The 12,013-nt window shown below is 29.1% G+C and overlaps 2 long non-coding RNA genes across 3 annotated transcripts; one reads left to right on the top strand and one right to left on the bottom strand.

The window, feature by feature from the left end:
- Positions 1-2,623: 2,623 nt before the first annotated feature.
- Positions 2,624-5,307, bottom strand: LOC128389812 (uncharacterized). Of its 2 annotated transcripts, XR_008325510.1 has the most exons (3): positions 5,166-5,307; positions 3,273-4,034; positions 2,624-2,925 (listed from the first exon to the last, which is right to left on the bottom strand). It is a non-coding gene; the product is annotated as an uncharacterized LOC128389812 (long non-coding RNA). The 2 variants fall into 2 exon arrangements; XR_008325508.1 differs by lacking the exon at positions 2,624-2,925 and having other exon boundaries at positions 3,201-4,034.
- A 2,396-nt stretch (positions 5,308-7,703) lies between these two features.
- LOC128390795 (uncharacterized) lies at positions 7,704-11,337 on the top strand. Its single transcript, XR_008325706.1, has 3 exons — positions 7,704-7,855; positions 7,933-8,092; positions 9,234-11,337. It is a non-coding gene; the product is annotated as an uncharacterized LOC128390795 (long non-coding RNA).
- Positions 11,338-12,013: the final 676 nt, after the last annotated feature.

Genomic DNA, 12,013 nt, shown 5'->3' with positions numbered 1-12,013 from the left:
CAAAAAATGCTAATCCTCACAATTAACTAATGACCAACTTAAATCTCAACAATCAGTTAGATTATCATCTCGTATAATCAACACAAACCCAATGAATACTCAAATTAAAAACTAAATCAAATAAATTAAACCCACACAATTAAATCTAATTGAAAAAAAAAGTCCCAACACTAATCATTATCAAAAAAAATTCAACTACTAAACTGATGATGAATAATATCAAATTACCGTTATAATGATTATCACAATCAACGTAAATAATAATAATAGAGCAATAATTTAAAAAGCAAAACCTAATGAGCACAATTAAAGATATTAAATCAGTTATGACACCCAAATTATGATACAATTGATCATAAACAGATAATCATTAACAATCAATGATAACTTAATTCACTGGGCCAAAACTATTGATTTAATAACATTTTTAATGGCTAATCAACTTTTCAATCCTCATGTGTGATAATAAAATAATCATAATCATCACCATCACCATCATAATAACAATAATCAAACCTTGAATGATAATAATAAGGAAAAAAACTAAAGTAAATGTTATTATTATTAGTTGATTGTTGATTGTTGTCTCTTATATTATTTATCAACAAACCAGCAAAAAATAATCATCATTTTTATTATATTACTTTGTTGTTTTCTGTAAACATTAACAATCAGCTGTAAATGGGATAATCATGATAATAATTGATTCTTATGGGAGTAATAATATTATCTTCAAATATAATATAATAAAAGTGACAAAATAGATACTAATTTATGTGAATATCATTTTACTTTAATATAAATTGTTGTGTTTCCATCAGTTTCCAATGGTTAACAATTAAATTTCCCTTTTCCTTTTCCTTTGTCGTTGAATTGGAAAACTTTTCAACTTCTTGATTGTTGATTAAGTTAAAATCAAATTGATTAATCTATTATTTGGATCAATCTTTGTTTCTCCCCCTTTTTATTTTTGTTAATCATCTTGATTAATGTGCACTACTAACTATTAATAATAATGTAATTAAAATGTAATTATCTTGATATTATTGAGTAGTAGTTAAGGTAATGATAAAATAATAATATATTGCAATTAAATGAGTTAGTTAAATGTTATTGTTGTTATTACATTTAAAAAGAGGAAGATGAGAAAAGGAGAGAGAGAGAGAGTGAGTGAGTGAGAGAGGACTCATTCTTTTTCCACTCAATCTTATCTTCCTCTGAATGATGATGAGGTGATGGTGGTGGTGATGATGATGATGGTGGGAGAAGAGGAAGAGGAAAGGATGAGGAAGATTATTTTCCATTGCCACTTCAAGTCTCCCCTCCTCACTGTTTCTTTCTCTCACCTCACTCTTCCCACCCACTATTACTTAATATTGATTCCTCTTCCTACTTTCTCCTTAGACTTGGTTAACTTTTCTGGTTTAAAGCAATTAATAAAGACATCAATCTTATGGAGTTGCAAGAAGAAAAAAAAATCATCATCATCAAGGACTTTCCAATGACAAATTTAGCATCATCATCTTTAAAAATTACTCCCTCATCTTTTTCATCTTTAGTCATCATTATTATCATATTCATCATCAATTTCATCTTCATCATTCTCATTTCCAATGTTATCTTTCCAACTTTTCAGATTATCTTCATCACTCTCTCTCTCTCTCCCTTATCATCATAATGATTTGCATCTCTCACTTTTTTTTCCAACTCTTCCTGCTCACCCTTTCATCCTTTTTTATCAGCATCTTCATCAACATATTTTATTACATAATATCTTTTTCTTCATCATCTTCATGAAGCTTTTCTGATAAAGTCATTGTTCATTGAACCAACACCCACAATAGATTCAATTGTTATCGTTATTTTTGATTCCATTAGAACCTTTTACTTTCTCGAGAATTCAAAAATTCTGATTATTTATTGTTTTACTTTTTTTTCTTCACCCTCTTCCCCTCTCATGATAACATCATGATTACCATGAACTATCATTATATTATTATTAATCTTAATGGAGGAGGTTACATGATACAACAAAAGGTGAGAGTCTTGATAGTTGTTTCAACATTTATATATATTTTTCCCATGGTAACTATTCAGTGTTGCATGAAATTGAATAGGAAAATGAATGAAACATTTACATGTTACAAATGTTTCATTCATGACTATCTTCATCATCATCATCATCATTTACATAACTTCAAATAGTAATAATAATCATATGAAAAATATGATGATGAGATAATCTAAATGAAACCCATGAAACATTGAATATCATGCAGAAGAAGAAAGAAAAAGTCAAATGATCATTTATAAATAAATCGTAAGTAAAGATACAGAGAAAATTTAAATTTCAGATTCAATAGATTTTTACATCTTTATCATCATCATCATCATCTTCCTCTTTCTCTTCATCATCAACACCATCATATTCATCCTAAGCATCAATTGCAAACACTTTTTTAGTAAAAAAAGTTTACCTTTTCAAATTGAGCCTCAAATGGCTCATAAAATGAGCAACATCAATTGATATCATTGCAACATCATCATCATCATCCTAACCCACCTTCAAATGATATTTATCTATCATCTCCTCCCAGATGATGATAAAAAGAAGAGGAAAATATTCTGTTTAGTTGATAAAAACAACACAAACTCGTAAAGTACAAAAAATACTCATAAACTATCATAAGTAACTGTATATAAATCTAATGGTATGCAAACACACTTTATGTCACTTACCTTTTTTTTTCATTTTGCATATACACTTTTCCTCCATAATCATCATCATCTTCATACTCATCATTATCATCCTTATCCTCCATCTCTCTCGGTTTTACCATCACTTGGCTCATAACTGTTTAAGTTTTTTTTATCTTCTTTGTCTTTTCCATACATATAATATATTTGGATCCACTTTGATTTAACCTTTGTTTTGATTTATAACAAGAAAAACGTGAAAACTTATTAGTCTAAAAGTCATTGATCAAAAGTAACGGTTAATTGCATTATTAACTTTTTCATTCACAATTATCATTAGATTGTATTGATAAGCACGTCTAGAGTATGGTTGTGAAAACAATGAGTTAATATGCAAATCAATTTACAATCAATTTAACTTTTTCTTTCACTTCATTGGTTATTTCAATTGATTGATTGAAAAGCTTCATGATAAGTAATAACATTAACAATATTTTTCCCAATTCAATTTAAAATCATTGAAATTTAGTTTTTACTTATAAATTATTATCAAAAATATTTTACACTCTACATACCTAAGAATCAAGAAAGCATCATGATTGTAATAACATAATTGCAAATTATTTGAATCAATTCAATCACCTTTATCCCCATCATCATCCTAAATCCTTGGCTCTCCTCCTCATCCGCATCCTTTTTTCATCCTCCTCAATTTATGTAACCCTTTTGCTGTAATAAAAAAAATACTAACCCAGTGAAACCATTTAATGCTTTGTTTTGTAAATGTTATCAACTCTTTCAAGCGTCAAAATGCAATGGAAACTAATACAACTCCTTTTGTTTGATTGTTAACAATCAAATGCATAAATATATTTGCAGTATTAAACGATATCCATTGCAATAATCAAGGTTATCAATTGCCGAAAAACATTCAGGAATTAATAAGTGTGCAGAATGAGAGGTGGAGAGAAAAAAATCCCAATGATAACACGTCCATTTATATGAATGTTGATAATCAGCATTTAATGTCTCCCGCTCGATGTGTGAGTTGTTTTTTTTTATGTAACTTGGATATTTCATTGTTGAATTGGTTTGCTGATCTTTTCCCTTTTGATTGTTGTGATTGTATTGAATTTTCTGAAATGATTAGCATCAAATACTATCAAGGGGTGGAGGTTAAACTGGTCCAAGAGTGTAAATGAGATTGTCAGAAACAAACGCCGCCAATTTTACAGGGATGTGCAAGAAGAAATCAGTCTTGTCCTCATACTCTATTCATTAGTATTATCCCTTTGGATCCACATGCACAGACATCTAAACATTACCACCACCGCTCACTGGAGAGAGGGAGAAAGAGAGAGAAACGTATGATGAGAATCAAAGGGTTAATATTGCAAATCCAATGTTGTTGCATGTTGCAAATCAATTCAATTGAAGACAATTGTGTGTAAGTGTAACTGGAGACATGATAAGATGATTTTTTTTATATACATTCATTGTTTTGGGAATTGAATGATGATGATGGAGAGGGAATCAGGGATGATGAAGATAAAAGATGAGGATGTTTTTTTTGTTATGTTTGAAATGAGAAAAAAAAGACGAATGAAAAAAACGAAGAGTTTGATAAGGTTTGGTTGGAGAAAATTTAATTAGAGAAGAATCAGAATCTATGTTGATTAATTAATTGATTAACCAAGAATCTCTATTTAATTTCCGTTCTCTTATTATTATTAGCATTGTTTTCCTCGTCATCATCTTCATCCTTCATTCATCTTTTACACTATTCATTTGCATCTTCATCTCTCTTTCTATTTTTCTTCTCATCATCATCATCTTTTTCACACTTGTTATTGTTACTCTCTCTCTCTCTCTCTCTCTCTTTTCATCATCATCTTCATTCAATCATCTTTCTTTTTAATTAATATCATTGTCTAGTGTGTAGGGTGCGACAATTTAAATTAAAAATTGAAAATGATTAACTATTGTTAACAATTAGATTGAAGTTTGTTTTTCTCTTGTTGTTTTGAGTTGGAACACTTAAAAACAACACAAGGATTGGTTATCGTTCAATTATAATGTTAATTGTTGTTTTCTGGTTACAATTGAGAAATTGATATTAACTGTTAATTAATGTTTGCTAATTTGATTTATCGGCGATAATAATAATAACTCTGAGTATATTTTTTTTTCTTCTAATCATTAATGATGATGATAACTCTTGGTACATGTTTTCCAATTGTTTTACTTTCTGTGAACTGTAATCAATTTAATCAATACAAAGTTATCATTATCAAAAATGATTATAATTATTATTACTATTTTAATGAAGAATTGAGAGAGAGAAAAGTAAAGAAATATCAAATTTCCCTCCTCTTTTTGCAAAAGGTAACCTTTCCTTAAAGAAGGAGGAGATTCCTTAATGAAGAGTAATAATTAATTGTAATTTGTTAATGTTTCTTGTTATTTACCTTTGTTACCTTTTCCTTTACTTGATGATGTGAGATTAACTAATAAGAAACTGGCTCGTCCCATCACATTGCCCTCAAGGAGATGATGATAACTAGAAGTTGTAATAATGATAATTTCCAACATAGAAGACCAAGATGATGATGATGATGATTACAGTGATTCCCAGGTTGGAGTTTAATGAAAATTTTGAGTTTTTGCTGAAAAAAGAAGTTATTTTTATTATTAAGAGAAAAGAACAGAAAAAGAACTTGAAAATAATTCTCTCTCTCTAGTTTAAGAGGCGTTTAAGTTATAATATGAAATTAATTGATCTTAGAGAAAGTGAATTCTAGAGATGTTTAATTTACATACATGGATGGAAAAGAATAGAAAGAAAATTATGATTTAAGATGAAGGTTAATAAACATTTTAAATTGTTTCGCTTCTAGTGGAGTTAATATGTGTTATTAATGGTGGAAAACAAAAGGTGATAGTTAATATTGTCATTTAATTGTAGTAATGAAAGTGGATTGTGTTTATTAAGATAATGGAGTTAATTTTAAGGAGAGAATAATTTTAACGAAATTAATCTAATCATTACAAAGAGAGAGAGAGAAAAGTAAAGAAATATCAAATTTCCCTCCTCTTTTTGCAAAAGGTAACCTTTCCTTAAAGAAGGAGGAGATTCCTTAATGAAGAGTAATAATTAATTGTAATTTGTTAATGTTTCTTGTTATTTACCTTTGTTACCTTTTCCTTTACTTGATGATGTGAGATTAACTAATAAGAAACTGGCTCGTCCCATCACATTGCCCTCAAGGAGATGATGATAACTAGAAGTTGTAATAATGATAATTTCCAACATAGAGAAGACCAAGATGATGATGATGATGATTACAGTGATTCCCAGGTTGGAGTTTAATGAAAATTTTGAGTTTTTTTTGCTGAAAAAAAAGAAGTTATTTTTTTATTATTAAGAGAAAAGAACAGAAAAAAAGAACTTGAAAATAATTCTTTCTCTCTCTCTCTCTAGTTTAAGAGGCGTTTAAGTTATAATATGAAATTAATTGATCTTAGAGAAAGTGAATTCTAGAGATGTTTAATTTACATACATGGATGGAAAAAGAATAGAAAGAAAAATTATGATTTAAGATGAAGGTTAATAAACATTTTAAATTGTTTCGCTTCTAGTGGAGTTAATATGTGTTATTAATGGTGGAAAACAAAAGGTGATAGTTAATATTGTCATTTAATTGTAGTAATGAAAGTGGATTGTGTTTATTAAGATAATGGAGTTAATTTTAAGGAGAGAATAATTTTAACGAAATTAATCTAATCATTACAAAGAGAGAGAGAGAGAAGGAAATAAATTTAGAAAACACTGATGAGGTTTGCTTGTTTTTCTGTGTTTTTTTTTGTTCTTTTCACTGGCAAATTTTAATTGAATTAGGAATTAACTCTTTGCTTGTTGTTTTTTTTTCTTCTTCATCTTTTCCACTCCCATTCCCACTTCTCTCTCTCTCTCTCTCTCTTTGCAATCTGGGGTATGATTGACAGTTAATTGACTTCAATAGTGAAGAGAGTTAACTAACTGTTAGGAGTGAGTGTGTATGTTTAACTGATGATTAGTTGATACAACTTACTGTTTAACTAAACAATTACAAGTTTCTTAATTGTAATAGTTGTTGGTTGAACCGCTCCTTATTTAATTCTTGTAATGAGCTGTTGTTGGTTAAATAAAACGAGAGAGAGAGAGAGAGAGAGATGGAATAGGAGATTAAAGATGCAGAAGAAGAGAAAAGGATAGAAGAAAACAAAAGAGAAAACAACTTACCTTTTCTTTTTTACAACAAGTTTATGTGTGTGGATTAAAATTAAGATGGAGAAGGTTGATTTCCTTTTCTACTCTCTATTTGTTTCTGTTTTTTAAAACAAAACATTGTGTTCATCTTTATCTCTATCATCAGTATCATCTCCATCTTCATCTCTATCATAGTTCTATTCTCATCTGCCTCAAAGAGAGAGAAAGTATATTCTTCCAACTCCTCCTTCCATTGCAAAGGTAAAAGGTAGAAGGAGGAGGAGGAGGAGGCAGATAAGAAAACAGAAGATGATGAGGCTAAGAAAGAAATAGAAGATGAAGCTTTTTCTTCTCTCTCTCTCTCACTCACTATTTGTTCATATCCTGAAGGTAAAAAAATTACAATGTAATAGTTGTGGAGGATAATGTAACTTGTAGTAGCTTGTCACATGAACTAAATCAAGTAGAAACACATTAGCACCAAAATAACTGGTACCAATTTCACGGTTCATAATAAACTAATCACAATACTAATTAATTGTTCTACTTATTCCATGTAATGAGTACTAATTGTTTCCATTGACAAAAATAGAGAAAAAAACAAAGATGTGGGCTAAACAATCACTTAATTGTTGAGAGAGAAACAAGAAAAAAGGAAAAAAAATCAAAATAGAAAATGAAAATATCGATATCGATAAAAAGATAACGAATCTTAGTCCTGATCTCAAGTATCGTTTTCGGTTTGAAATTCAAAATTTGAATTTCAAATTTTTAATTTTCTTCTTTTAATTGATTAATTAATTAATTGGTTTCTTTTTTAGTTGATTAATTTGATTGTTAATCTCTTCGTTTGGTGAATTTAATTCTATCTGGATCTTAGCTTTGTTCTAATTGGAACAATTATCATTGGTGAGCGTTTGTTTTTCTTTTGTTTTATTTTTCTTTTTCTAAATCATTTTTATTCTATTCTCTTTTGTTTTATATAGAAAATGGATTTTTTTTTCTTCTGAATTTGTCTATGTGTTTGTCTCGCTCACCCATTTGGTTTTATTCATCGATGTTCCTGTTTCCATGTTATTCAGAGTAACGGATTGATGATTCTAAATACAATTACCAAGAAGAAAACAATATGCTCGATGGTTTATGGTATTGTTATTGTTTGGAATTATTTTACTAGTAAAATTGTATGAATATGAATGTATTCATAAAAAAAGGTGATAGTGTGAGGATGTAGATGAGATGAGCTGAGAGAGAGAGAGAGAAGAAAAAATGAGTATGAATAAGGAAGAGAAGGAAACAAAAGGATTCGCCATGATGATGGAGAGAAAAAAATGTTTAAGCTTTAGTATTAAGCTTCATAATCATTGATCTTGATTCTCAATCCTTTTATCATTCTCACCTTCATCATCTACTCTCACTCACTATTTCATCATTATCATTATGGAAAATCATTCCAAGCCAATGAATCTTCTTCCCCATCATCATCATCATCATTTTCCATTCAATTCTCTTTTCTTTTTTCTAATGAAAAGAGATACTTTTTTAATTCATTTGACAATAACAGTCTCTGAGCTTTTCTACCTCTGTTATGTTAGAAATGAGAGAGAAAAAATTGAAAATGATGATCATGATGATAACTCTCCCAATACTAAATGAATACAATTCTCAGTCTAAATCCTCTTTGATGAAATCTTGCTCCATCTTCATCTCCCATCTTATTAATAGTTTATACACATTTCCGATCTTCAATTTGTTTCTACTTACATTTTAATGATAAATTATTATTCTCAGTAATCAAAGTGTTCAACCAGTTTAATCGTACGCCTATTATATTACATTTTTCATTCATTTATCATTAATTCTGGTGAAACAAATGATTAACTACCATTTCCTTTAACACTATTGTTTTTACTTCTATCAATATAATCATCATCATCCTCATCATTTACTCCACTTTAGAAAACAATGATGATAGAGATGATTACACATAAAAGTAACACAATATTATTCAATGTTTAATATTTTATTGTAAACGTTAAATTGTTCACTATTTGAGTAATAATAATCTATTATTGAGATGATGAAGGATAGAAAGAGAGTGAGAGATGAAGATACAATTGATTGGATTGACTGTTACAATTTACGGTAAATAGTCAACGTTTATTGTTAACATTTATACTTTATGATTACCGTTATGTTATCAGGAAAACAATCAATTTTATTAGAATATAATATTTTCTTTTTTTTCAAGGTTAATCTAATATTATTATTTCTTTTCTTCCCATAGTAAACTATTGATGCCCTTAAGCCTTATTCACGGGAATGATTGAGTATTTATGGTTTTGATAACAAGAGTCAAGATTATCAAACATGAGCCATGAAAATGACCTGAATGTGAATCATCAATATCGAGAAAATTGAATGAATATTAAAGTCACCAAATCAACAATCAAATCTATTGGATGGTGGATAATATTAAATGTAAAAAGAAAATAACAAAAGATTATTACACAGTTTATCATCAATTTTGGTGGACAAGTTATCACCACCAATCATCATCATCATCATCATCGTGGGCAATACTATCAAAAGTAACTACCAACGTCATCATCATGATCAATTGAAGTGAAATGGATGAGGAATGAAAAATTATCCTGAAAGATTGGTAACAAAACCCATTGGATTACAGGAACCATATGATAAGACGCTGTTGATGGTAAAATGATCATTAATTTATATATAAACTGGAGGAAAAGTGAAAATAAAGGTGTTCACAATCAACTGGATCATTAAATTGTTGTTTGTTGGGTCAAGCATAAAGTCTGTTTTAAATGGTCAACATGATTCTCGTGGTAAATTGTCACTGGTGTTAAATTGGTAAATGATTGTGGTCAATCTTACAGACACACTAATATCCACTTAATCTGTATCAAGGTGAATTTGTATTTTCAATCGTGCATCTAAATTGTTTATCACAAATTAGTTTAATTGGGATTATTTTCATCTTCTCTTGTCTCATCATCATCACGACACAAAACTATGACGATAAACTATTACCACCAACCTCCCATTTCCTATTTACCTCTGGATCTCTCGATTTCACTCTCACGAGAAACAATAATAATCAAATAGTGAATCAAAATCTCATATCAATTTCAATGTTTCTTGTGTGTTTGTTTAGTTTTAAGTGGTAAAATCAACATCATCTTAAAGCTAAAACTTTTAATAAGTATATAAATATATACACCATGGTGGAAAAAATGAAAACAGAGAAATCATATTAAGTCTGTGAAACTGAAAATTTGAGATAAAACAGAAAATAAGTTAAGTCACTTAACTGTTATACTTTTTTTCACCAACCTTTTATTAAGCTTTTATTTTTGTTCTTCTCATCCATCTTTTCTTCCTCATCATCCTCATCAACATCTCTCTCTCTCTCTCTTTCTCCTCCTCTTTTTCTAGTATCACTTTTTTTTAATAATCATAATACACTGAATTGTATTCAAAAGCAAAAACACAGAGACCAACAACTCATATTGTCTCCAATTCATCATCCATCTTTTTTCTCATCATCTTGTCTCTCTCCCACTCTCATTGACTGTTCTTGCTCTCTCTCTCTCTCTCTCTCTCTCTCTCTCTGGTGTTTATCTTCATCATCTTCCTGATTCTACAAACAAACAATTTAAATTCTGTTACTTTTTTTTATAGCATTTTATAGTTTACAAGTTATCTGATTTTGGATTGAAAATGAATTCAGAATGAATTTAATGTTAGAAAACAAATAATCACAGTAAACACACTGAAATCTGTCATGATGACGAAGATGATGATTCCCTTCACCCTCCCCATACCTAATCCATATCCATTGTAAATGTCAATTAGTTTCAAGTACCAAGTTTGTTGTTAAATTGTTATGATGCTAAAAAAAGATGAGTTTCCCAAAAATCTGTTAATCTGTAAACATTATCATATGTGTATTTGCCTTTTATCACCTTCCTAAGCCTTTGAATCCTTGTTTCCCTTTTTTTTCTGTGTAATAATATGTTATCATAATCACCACTATCATCATATGGAACATCATCTACCACCGCATCATCACACAAAACTGTCAACAAGCAAGAAGACAAGGAAGATAATGATTTTTTTTCTACAAAATCAAGTCCAATATATACAAATATGGTTACTGTCCCTTCAAGGCTTCAATGTTATTCATTCAATTTCAATGTTATTCAAGACCAACTCTTGATTGTTTTTTTCTGTCTCAACTTATCTGTTATCCGTCATTTAAACTAATTGTGTATTTAATACACACACACTCATCAACATTATCATCGCCATCATCATCATAATTATCATCATCCCTTTTTTTGAATGAATCTCCTTTTGCTTGACTTGACATTTTGATGATTTCATGGTAAATCTTGAATCTTTTCACTGTTGTTGACCTTACATATATATAACATTTTGTTTATCTAAACTGTAAAAAAGGGTCACGATGATGAATAGAGGGATGATGAAGATGAAGATGATGATGATGATGATGAGGGAGGCAAAAGAGTTGAATTTATATATAAAAGTTGAGACAAAAAAACTTCAATTGTAAGTTACAAGACAATGGATTGGATGTTGACATTGTGAAAATTTACCAACGACAGCTAAATGTTGGTATTGTTGAGCAATTGTTTTGTAAATGAAGGTTGACTGATGATGATAATGATGATGACAAGATCCGATGAGCATAAATGGATGATTATTTGGTTTAGTAATTGCCTTTGGTGTGAGTGATTTAATCAACATGAAGCAAAAAACTGAGATTCAGTTATTAGGTATTGTATAATAACCTATGGCACAGCATGTGAACCTTTCACCATCTTAAACAGTGAGAATCAAAATTAAATTTGATTGTAATCAATTATTATTTTTTTCTTCATTGGATCTTTATGATTAACATGTATTGTTAACTGATTAACAATATATATTATGATTCTAATTGTAAATGATTAGTTGGAAAACTTTTTTTCTCCTGTTATTATCTTAATATCCACAGGATTTACTTAATCATTTCAA

This window comes from Panonychus citri, unplaced genomic scaffold, assembly GCF_014898815.1.
Source record: "Panonychus citri isolate SS breed McGregor unplaced genomic scaffold, ASM1489881v1 Contig00011, whole genome shotgun sequence".
Classification (NCBI taxonomy): Eukaryota; Metazoa; Arthropoda; class Arachnida; order Trombidiformes; family Tetranychidae; genus Panonychus; species Panonychus citri.
Note: the sequence above shows the minus strand (reverse complement) of the source record. Positions and strands in the feature narration are given on the sequence as shown.